The following is a 9,663-nucleotide window of genomic DNA, read 5'->3' as shown; positions in this document are numbered from 1 at the left end:
GAATCAACATTCAAACACTGGACGGGTTTTAGTAGCTAATTAAAATCTCTTTATTACAACCACATGTACATCATCATCCTACCCAAAAAGAGTCTTCTGAAAAGTGAAAACAAGCAGAACCAGAGAGTTGCACAGACGGTAAGGTGTGGGAGACGTTTGGAGCCCTGTCCATGGGGAAACAGTAGTGGGAGTAGGGAGAGGAACCAGAGGTGTGCAGAGCTTTAAATCACAAGTCCCCCCCACTCCTACCCCAAGCGTCTCTCCTGTGCGATTTCACTTCTCACAGGGAAGGAAGGCTATTTTCAGCCTTAATAATCCTCACCATACAGTATATATAGAGAGAAATGGAAGAGGGGATGGAGGCAATAAATCCTGTCGTTTTTCATCCATTATTCTGAGCATTTGAGTCATGCCGAGTGTGACGTGGAACACCTCGAGGAGAGAGCGACGAATCCATCACGCTCTCCTTCTCCCTCTCTCCATCCCTCCCTCGCATTCTCTTTCTCTCAGTATTTATTTCCCTCTCCCTCTATCTTCCATTTCTCTCTTCCTCTGCCTCTCTCAGCTCACGCACCAGGCAGGTGTGAGTCTTTCTTGCTGTGTGTGTGTGTGTGTGTGTGTGTGTGTGTGTGTGTGTGTGTGTGTGTGTGTGTGTGTGTGTGTGTGTGTGTGTGTGTGTGTAAGAACCACACGCGGTGTGAGAGTGTGTGAGAAACACACTCAGTGCATTAAGGTGTGTGATCCTGTAGCGCCATGTGCCACTAATGACGAGTGCTGACGACACTAATCACAAAGCAAATCACACCTATTATCATTATTATTACATTAAGTTATCAATGACAGTGTGAGTAGTACCTACCACAGTGAACCTTGAGTTAACAGGGCTGCATAGACCTGACATAATCCTGCATAGCCCTGACATAAGTCTGCATAACCCTGACATAAGCCTTTTTGAATTTTTTTATTTTTATTATACATCTGACCCCCATCTGTCTTATCAATCAAGGGAGAAAACCAATTTTACAGACATTGTGGCCCTCGTCAACTAGAGCTTAACACCCCATTGTCGACCCTGTACCCTAGCCTTGTACGGTACGTTCCATAATGAATATGTACAGAAGAAAATAACACAGAAGGAACAAGGCTATACATAGCCAGCTAAGACCAATATACAGAAACCTGGTCCGCTCCTTTCAAGCTCAACACAGCTCTCTTTACAAATGATTTAAAAGAAAGAAAACAATTTTGTTTGTTTGTTGTTTACATGGATTGTGAGTGTTTTATCTGGAAAGGCTCTACACCACTACGACAAATAATTTTATTTGTAATCTTCCATAAAAGCTTTGTGATCTAAATAACAACAGCAATAGATCATTCTACAGTCATCCCACTGGCCAGAGTCCCTTCCCTGTACAGTCAATGTTCTGTGGGTTAACTGTAAAAACACCAGCCTCTTTCCTGGGACTAATTGACTCCTAACCTGCAGAGGCCTTCAGTACCACAACTATTTACCATTAACCTCTGGCCAGCCTCAGCGTCAGCCTACTCCATCTATCTACTCTACAGTATCTATCCCTGGAAACAGGTCATGTAAACGTCAAGCCAACGATAGGGTGGAGAGGGTTGGGTTGGTTGTTGCGGAATCAAGGGTACCAGGCGGGTTGAGCACAATCACGTCAGGTACTGTACAAACATCTCCCACTGCAACACCCTCCCCCTATAAGACTGTAAACTGGATCTCGGTGTCAAAAACACATTGATTGAGCGGGGTGGTCATCAATGAACACACAGTGCTACGCTTGCTGGTCTGTGGCATCGGTGTAAGATGACATCTTATCTCATGTCCAGCGAGCTGTGTTCTGGCGGATTCTCTTACGGTGCTGTATTGCTTTTAGAAATCTCAGTCACGTTTTTAGTTGAGGCGTAAAAGTCAATATTTCATCAATGTCACCGGTCAGCGTTTTTTTTAACATAAAAAAATTACCCAAAGATAAGAGCAACAAAATGACACGATACTGTATAGAGCTCGCCAGCTTGTAGTCTTAAAACCCGGAAATAAGTTACCTCTGGTTCGTTCATCCATCCCGATGGCAAAAGTGAATGGGGAAAGAGTTTTGGAACAAATACCGAATGAGATAATAGCAGTCAGTTAACATGACCTTTACGAATTATGAAGCTTTTATGTGATTTATGTGTTTTTTATAACAACTTAAATTCTTCAGAATTCACAAAAAGTGTCGTTAGATGATGAAGATTCTCATAGAAGAAAATGTATAAGATCTCCTAAGCTATTGTTTCCAGACAGACCTTATTTTCGGCGTTTATCCAAAACCCCTACAAAAACGCCATTCATTTTCCTCATCGGCTTTGTACAACGAACCATGGCGGAGTTAGTGCCTACAAAAAGACGCCATTACTATTTCTCTCTATTGTGTTTTAGAAAACTGTTTTTCAAACCCTATGAGCATGAGGCAGCCAGACATGGTGCAGACACACACACACACATACCTCTCCTCTCTCACACAGGCTCACAGATTGTGACAGACACACACTTGCAGTGTGTTACAGTATTCAGTTAGTAAGAAGGTCATGCACTGACACACACACACACACACACACACACACACAAAGCTATTGTCCGTGGTGCTTTATAGTGGAAAACACGCATGTACACACACACACACACACACACAGACCCTATACAGTAGTGACAGTCAGTAGTGAGCTGGGACAGAGGGACATCTCGTCTCGGGTACCCAGCCTCGTCCCGTGAGTCAGCAGCTCCTCCACCGTCGTCCAATCATCAAACAGCTTCCTGTTCTGCAGACGACTCAACTTCCTTTGGCTGAGCTCCAGCACCGTGTTGCACCGGCCATCTCCCAAAGACCCTCCCCCTCCAGACATAGCCTCTTCCTCTTGAATAACTCCTCTCCCTCCTCCTCCCATAGCTCCTCCTCTTGTGTTGACGCCTGCCTCTCTCAGAGAACCTGATCCTCCATTGGCTCCTGGCCTTGTGTAAGCCTGTTGCCCTCGGGCCTGCTGTTGCTGCTGCTTCTGCTCGCGGGCCAGTAGGAGGTGCTCCCGTCTCTCTGTGCGGCTCCAGTACCTCCCCCTCATCACCTCCTGACTCTCCTCATCCGTACTCATCCCGCTGCGCTCGTCCGCTAGCTGCGACGCCCGGTCGCGAAGAATCTGGTTCCTCACAGCTCTCGGGTTAGGATGGTTGGAGTTAGTGTTGGGGGTAGGGTTGGGGTTAGGATTGGGGCACTTCCTGGACCCTCCACCGACCCCAGCCCCGACCCCAGTGTGGCCCTCAAGAGTGCTGTAGAGGCCCCCACCACCCCCTGACCCCTGGTGGGACAGCCGATTGGCCGGTTTAGGCCATGTCTCATGGATGTCCATGGATGTCTGGGGAGGGTGGCTGAGGGTGCTGAAGCGGTGCACCTCTCTTTCTCTTTGTCTTTCCCGCTCTCTTTCTTTCTCTCGTTCTCTTTCTCGCTCCCTTTCTCTTTCTCGCTCCCTTTCTCTTTCTCGCTCTCTTTCTCTTTCTTGCTGTCTTTCACGCTCCCTTTCATGCTCCCTTTCTCTTTCTCTTTCTCTCTCTTGCTCCCTCTCCCGCACTGGTATCTCTGACATAAAGCTCCTCTCCTGCTGCTGCCTCCTGTCGTTAACCAGCTGATCACGACCTCCACTATTGTCGCAGTAATGTCCCCTTGGTAAGGGCACAGCTCCTCTGTGTTCCCCCAGAGAGGTTGCATGTTGCTGGGGTGAGAGGGCCAATCCTGCTGGGTGTGTGAGGACCAGTTCTGATTCTCCCTCTTCAGGCAGGCCCAGCTCCAGGCCTCTAGGTGGCGCTACTCCACAATGCTGCAGGGTGGCATAGGAGGGGGATGACGGGTGACTGGCCCGTCTGACACGCTCCTGGGGTGGGCCACGGTGGTGCAGGGTTCTGCTTCTCCGCAGCTGGCCCATTGAGCTGGAGCCCTGGTGCTGCAGTGGAGGTGGCGGCCTGCGGTGGCCGGAGGGGGTACTGCACGTGGAGAGGACAGGCGCATGGGCAGAGAGGGGCGCAGGGGCGTGGTGAGGGTTGAATAGGGACCCGCTACTTGAGCTGTGTCTGCTCAGACAGGGACGATCCGCCTTCCGGAACTGGACGGACGACACCCTGAAGATACAGAGGGCAACAGGAGTTATAAATGCGATGAAACAATGGTGAACAACATGCATTATCATCGTTCAACACTGGACTGAGGATACTTTGAAGATGGATGGCTATGGATCACGTTATAATGGAAAACTATGACAATCATAATGATCATTGTCTGGTGATGAACCCCTACCTGAAGAGTCCGTGGGGTGGAGGGCCCATGGATGGAGCAGCCAGGCCAGGCATGGAGCAGGAGGGCTGGGGCTGCATGGTCAGTGCCTCAGGGATGGCTTCAAGCAGCTCTCTGTGGTTCTTCTGGCAGCTGTCGTGGCGTTCCCGCTCGCACACCTCCCTCTGGTGGTGGAGACGAGCTTTGTACAGGCACATGCGCTTCTCTAACAGCCTCTGGAAGCGGCGGAACTCTCCCGTGCTCACGCTGTAGAACCCTGAGTCACTCAGCTCAGACGAGATGAAGGACTCAGATGATGGAGACCCTCCACCTCCACCCCCTCCTCCACTGACCGCCAGGCCCCCTCCCCTGGGGTGACATTCCTCCAGACCCCCCTCCTCTGTCTCCAGGCCAGAGAGGTCTCCCTGGTGCAGGCTACCGTCGGTCCAGCCCAGGCCACTGTCCAGCTCATGGTGAAGTGGCAGGTAGCCCAGAGGTTTCTCCAACATATAGTCCTCATCCTCAGTCTGAAGGAGAGAGAGAGAAAGGTTAGCGATAGCACACAGTCACATACACAGTATGCAGCTATACAGCACATACACACAGAAATGAACACCCACCCACCCACACACACGCAAGCACACACACACACACACACAAACACATACACATAACATACACACACCTGGCTGTGGTAACTGCTGGGCTCTTCTAGGTTGTTGCAGCAGCCAATCAGACAGCTCTGATCCCTCGGAACACGACTGGCCAGCTCCAGGTCCTTAGAGAGAGAGAGGGGGGGATGAGAGAGTGAGAGAGCGAGCGGTTAATCAATGTGGAACTAACTATGAATAATGTGTGCTTACATGAATAAACAAGCATCTGATTTTTTGAAAATGCTAATTAGAGAACTTTGGTTATGTAATTTCCATGTTCAAATATAATTGTATTGGAGCGAACAAGCCTCTCAAAAAATGCCCCCTAAATATCCCTTTGTTATCAAAAGTCCTGATTATTAAGTATGGGTGTTAATGCAAGTCAATTACATGCTGTAGGTTTGCAATACAGATTTACTGCACTGAACTGTAGGTTGTGTCTGGCAGCAGTATCTGCGTCAGTGTGTGCTGTAGAAACAAACGAGCATGTTTGTAGATGGGAGAGAGGAGTGTGTTTTTCCCTCTGTATCCTAAGCTGAGCATACTTCCATTCTCCAAGGGGATTTCATTAGGCGCAGCTCACATTCCGCCCGCTGAACACGTGAGCGCTGTTTATGATTGTGTGAGCGTGTGCACACGGGCGTGTGCGTTTTTCGTTGAGTGTGTTTGGGTATATACTGTATGTGGTGTGGTTGTATGTGCTTGATGACAAACGTGTCGATGATTTAGATGTAAATAGGATCAGGTTTTTGATTTGGTTATTCTTCTATTTATGCAGCGGCAAAGCACACTGACTGTTTGTGCCTGAGCAATCCTGCTTGTGTGTGTGTGCACACGTGTGTCTATAGTTCCATCTCAGGTCCCTAATGTTTGTCGGCAGCATGAATAATTCCAGACTGGGTTGGCTGAGGGAAGCTGCTCCATTTTGAAAAAATGCATCGCTGTACAGCCCTGATCTACACTATGGTACATAGTCAGCCGCTCTGGAAAATAAAAGGGCCTTTATTTTATTTTTTAAATGCGTCAAAGCCTTGATCAGCGAACTCGAAGGGTGCGTTTCCTTCAAGAGGGATGCAATATGGACTAGACGGCTGGAATTGCTCTTTTGCACGTTGGCCCTGATTGATGCAATTCATTGGAAGAGCTGGGGCCCTATTCAAACAAAACACACACACACACCCTGGAGAAGTAAGCTCTGAACCTCCCCTAGTTCGGTATCTGTTTTTCCCTATATGTATCCCCAAGTGCAGTCCCCTGTTCAAAGAGCGCTGTGTACACTCTCACCTCCAGATCCATACAACCCACTACTAAACCCACGAGCTTCCCACTAGTCCCGGGGTTGTTTTCTTCAATAGATAGTATCCTCTCAATGGACTTGCAGAACAACACAGACACAGACAGTATTCTGTAGGTCTAGCTCCTTTAATCACATGTACTGTACCATACAGTACAATGGGCTAATTATCTTAGCTAATTATAATCACCCGTCTACAACACAGGAAGTTATACCAGTCACAATAATGAGTGGGGTGCAGGATTTAACACCGCTGATTGATTGTCTCTACTACAGGTACTGAGTGATGAATGGTGGTCCAATCACAGACAGAGTACCCACGTACCGTAGTCTTAATTATAGGGTATGGCATTGGCTGACAACAACAAGTGATTATTGTTCATACAAAACCAAAGGAAAAGCTTTATGACATTACGCGTGGCATCCTACTACTAGGTGACAGTTTGTCAAAGTGTCTGTGTGAGTGTGTGTTTCAAGTTTTACATGCTTGACTTTCAAACTCTACAAAACAGGGCAGTAATCAATATCAAAATCGTATGACTAATGAAACACCTACAGTACCAGTCAAAAGTTTGGACACACCTACTCATTCCAGGGTTTTTCTTTATTTTTACTATTTTCTAAATTGTAGAATAATAGTTAAGACATTAAAACTATAAAATAACACATATGGAATCGTGTAGTAACCAAAAAAGTGTTGAACAAAAACTATTGGCCATGTCTCAATCGATTCTCAAAGAGTGTGCAAAGCTGTCGTCAAGGCAAAGGTTGGCTACTTTGAAGAATCTCAAATATAACATACATTTTGGTTTGGTTTGTTTTTTGGTTACTACATGATTCCATATGTGTTATTTCATAGTTTTGAAATAAGAAATAAGAGAGGAAGCTATATATACAGGGTCAGTTACAGTACCACATTTACAATATGCAGGGATACTGGAGTATTTGAGGTAGATATGTACAGATATGTAGGCGTGAGCATGTGTGTGTGTGTGTGTGTGTGTGTGTGTGTGTGTGTGTGTGTGTGTGTGTGTGTGTGTGTGTGTGTGTGTGTGTGTGTGTGTGTGTGTGTGTGTGTGTGTGTGTGTGTGTGTGTGTCAGTCAGTCAGTCAGTCAGTCAGTCAGTCAGTCAGTCAGTCAGTCAGTCAGTCACCTGGTAACCAAGTGGATCCAACTCCTCTATGTCTTGTGGAGCGGTAGGTAGGTACTCATATCTCCCATTGTCACGGTGATCACGAGGCAGACTCATGTGGCTGCAGTAGTGTCTGAGAGAGAAAGAAAGAAAGAAGAGAGAGAATAAGAGAAGAGAGAGATATGGAGTCATCAAATCTAACAATTAGTGGAGGAAGATATTAGTGAATTTTTATAGACATTTGAAGTGTGTGTGTGTGTGTCTCTATCTGTGACTCTACCTGTCCTGGTATGCAGGGTTGACCCTGGGCATGGTTCCGGCTGCTGTGACACCCAAACTGCGCAGGGCCAGGTGGGGGGGCAGGGTGAGAGGCTCCCAGTGTCTCTCAGTCTGCGTGCTGCAGTCCTGTAGTCCATAACCCCTCCCACGCTGGCTCTTGATCTGCAATGTGATTGGCTGCTCATAAGCAGCCAGGATTCTAAGAGCATCACGTTTGCTCAGGTGGGAAAGATCCCGTTTGGTCAGGTGACTCAGATCCCGCCCACTGACCTGTGAGGAAACACAAAGAGACACATGACACCCTATTCCCCATATAGTACACTAGGCTACATATCATGGGGGTTCAGAGTTCACTCATCTACTCTGTAGAGCACTTCATCACTACTTGTATTTCTGAGAGGTATTGATATGTTGAATGCACCTTGAATGTCTGTTTGAACTACTGGCACACAGCTCGGACACCCATGCACACCCCACAAGACATGCCACCAGAGGTCTCTTCACAGACCCCAAGTCCAGAACAGACTATGGGAGGCGCACAGTACTACATAGAGCCAGGACTACATGGAACTCTATTCCACATCAAGTAACTCATGCAAGCAGTCAAATTTTTTTAAACAGATAAAAATACACCTTATGGAACAGCGGGGACTGTGAAGCAACACAAACACAGGCACTGAAAATACAATATTTTGGGTTATGGAAAATATATTTCACAGCTGTTTAAATGGTACAATGATTCTCTATACGATACTTGTCTGTTTTGTCACATAAACTGAAATTAGGCGACCTATTCAAATTTTAGCAAACAGGCAATGGTGGAGTGATTTCTGCATAGTGCACCTTTAACTGCTATGTGGTACAGTAGTAGTGCCCCAACAATTAAATGTGTATAGGGGACAGATTGGAGTGGCAGCAAGTCTCTAACATTTAATGGTTGAGTATTTGCCATGTCCTTTCGTCTGTTTTGCCCTCTAGTCCCAATTTATTGAAAACATTACCTAGCAACCAATCTGCTTGCACCAATCCCAAACATTACGGTAAAATACTGTAAAATACAAACCCCTTCTCCCCTCAATTAATGAATTCATCCATTAATTCATTACAATTACTGCAAAAATATTACAGCAACACACTGTACTGTTGTTTTACTGTAACGTACAGGCAGCCAGTTGTCTGTAAATTACAGTAAAAACAACAGTACAAAATATTACAGTAACAGTATTGGATACTGTAAAATACAGTACGGTAACATACTACCTTTTTTATGGCAACTGGCTGCCTGTATGTTACTGTAAAAGCAACAGGAAATGTTGTAGAGTGTAGGCATCACCCCACGACAGAGAGAGGGGGGGTGAGGAGAGGAAAAGGGAGGAGAGGAGAAGAAAAGAGAGGAGAAGAGAAGAGGGGAGAGGAGAGGATGAAGAGTAGAGATGGAAATATGGAGAGGGATAAATGTAAGTTAAATAGGATAAGTGAAGAGAGAGAATGTGAGAGACAGGAGGGGAGAGAGGGGAGAGGATTGAGAAAAAAAGGAGGGGAAGAGTGAAAGAGAGGAAGGAGGAGAGGGGAGAGAGAAAGCGAGAGAGATAGAGAGAAAGAGAGAGGGGGAGAGACAGAGCGTCACAGCTCTCAGTGGTGTTGGATGGGCAAGGCTGTCACTCCTTGTAATCATCAACGCTGGTCACAAGAGGCTGCCACACACACACACACACACACACACACACACACACACACACACACACACACACACACACACACACACACACACACACACACACTCACGCACGCACGCACGCACACACACACACACACACACTCACGCACACACACACTCACGCACACACACACACACAAAACCTCAAATGCCCCCATCACAGAGCCTCACTATAATACACAGAGCCTCACAATAATACACAGAGCTGAATGTTGCTAGAACAGAGACAGCAGAACAGACACAATAGACGCAATCTTTCTGTAGACACAATC

The sequence above is a fragment of the Salvelinus namaycush genome, chromosome 2 (assembly GCF_016432855.1).
Source record: "Salvelinus namaycush isolate Seneca chromosome 2, SaNama_1.0, whole genome shotgun sequence".
NCBI lineage: Eukaryota > Metazoa > Chordata > Actinopteri > Salmoniformes > Salmonidae > Salvelinus > Salvelinus namaycush.
Note: the sequence above shows the minus strand (reverse complement) of the source record.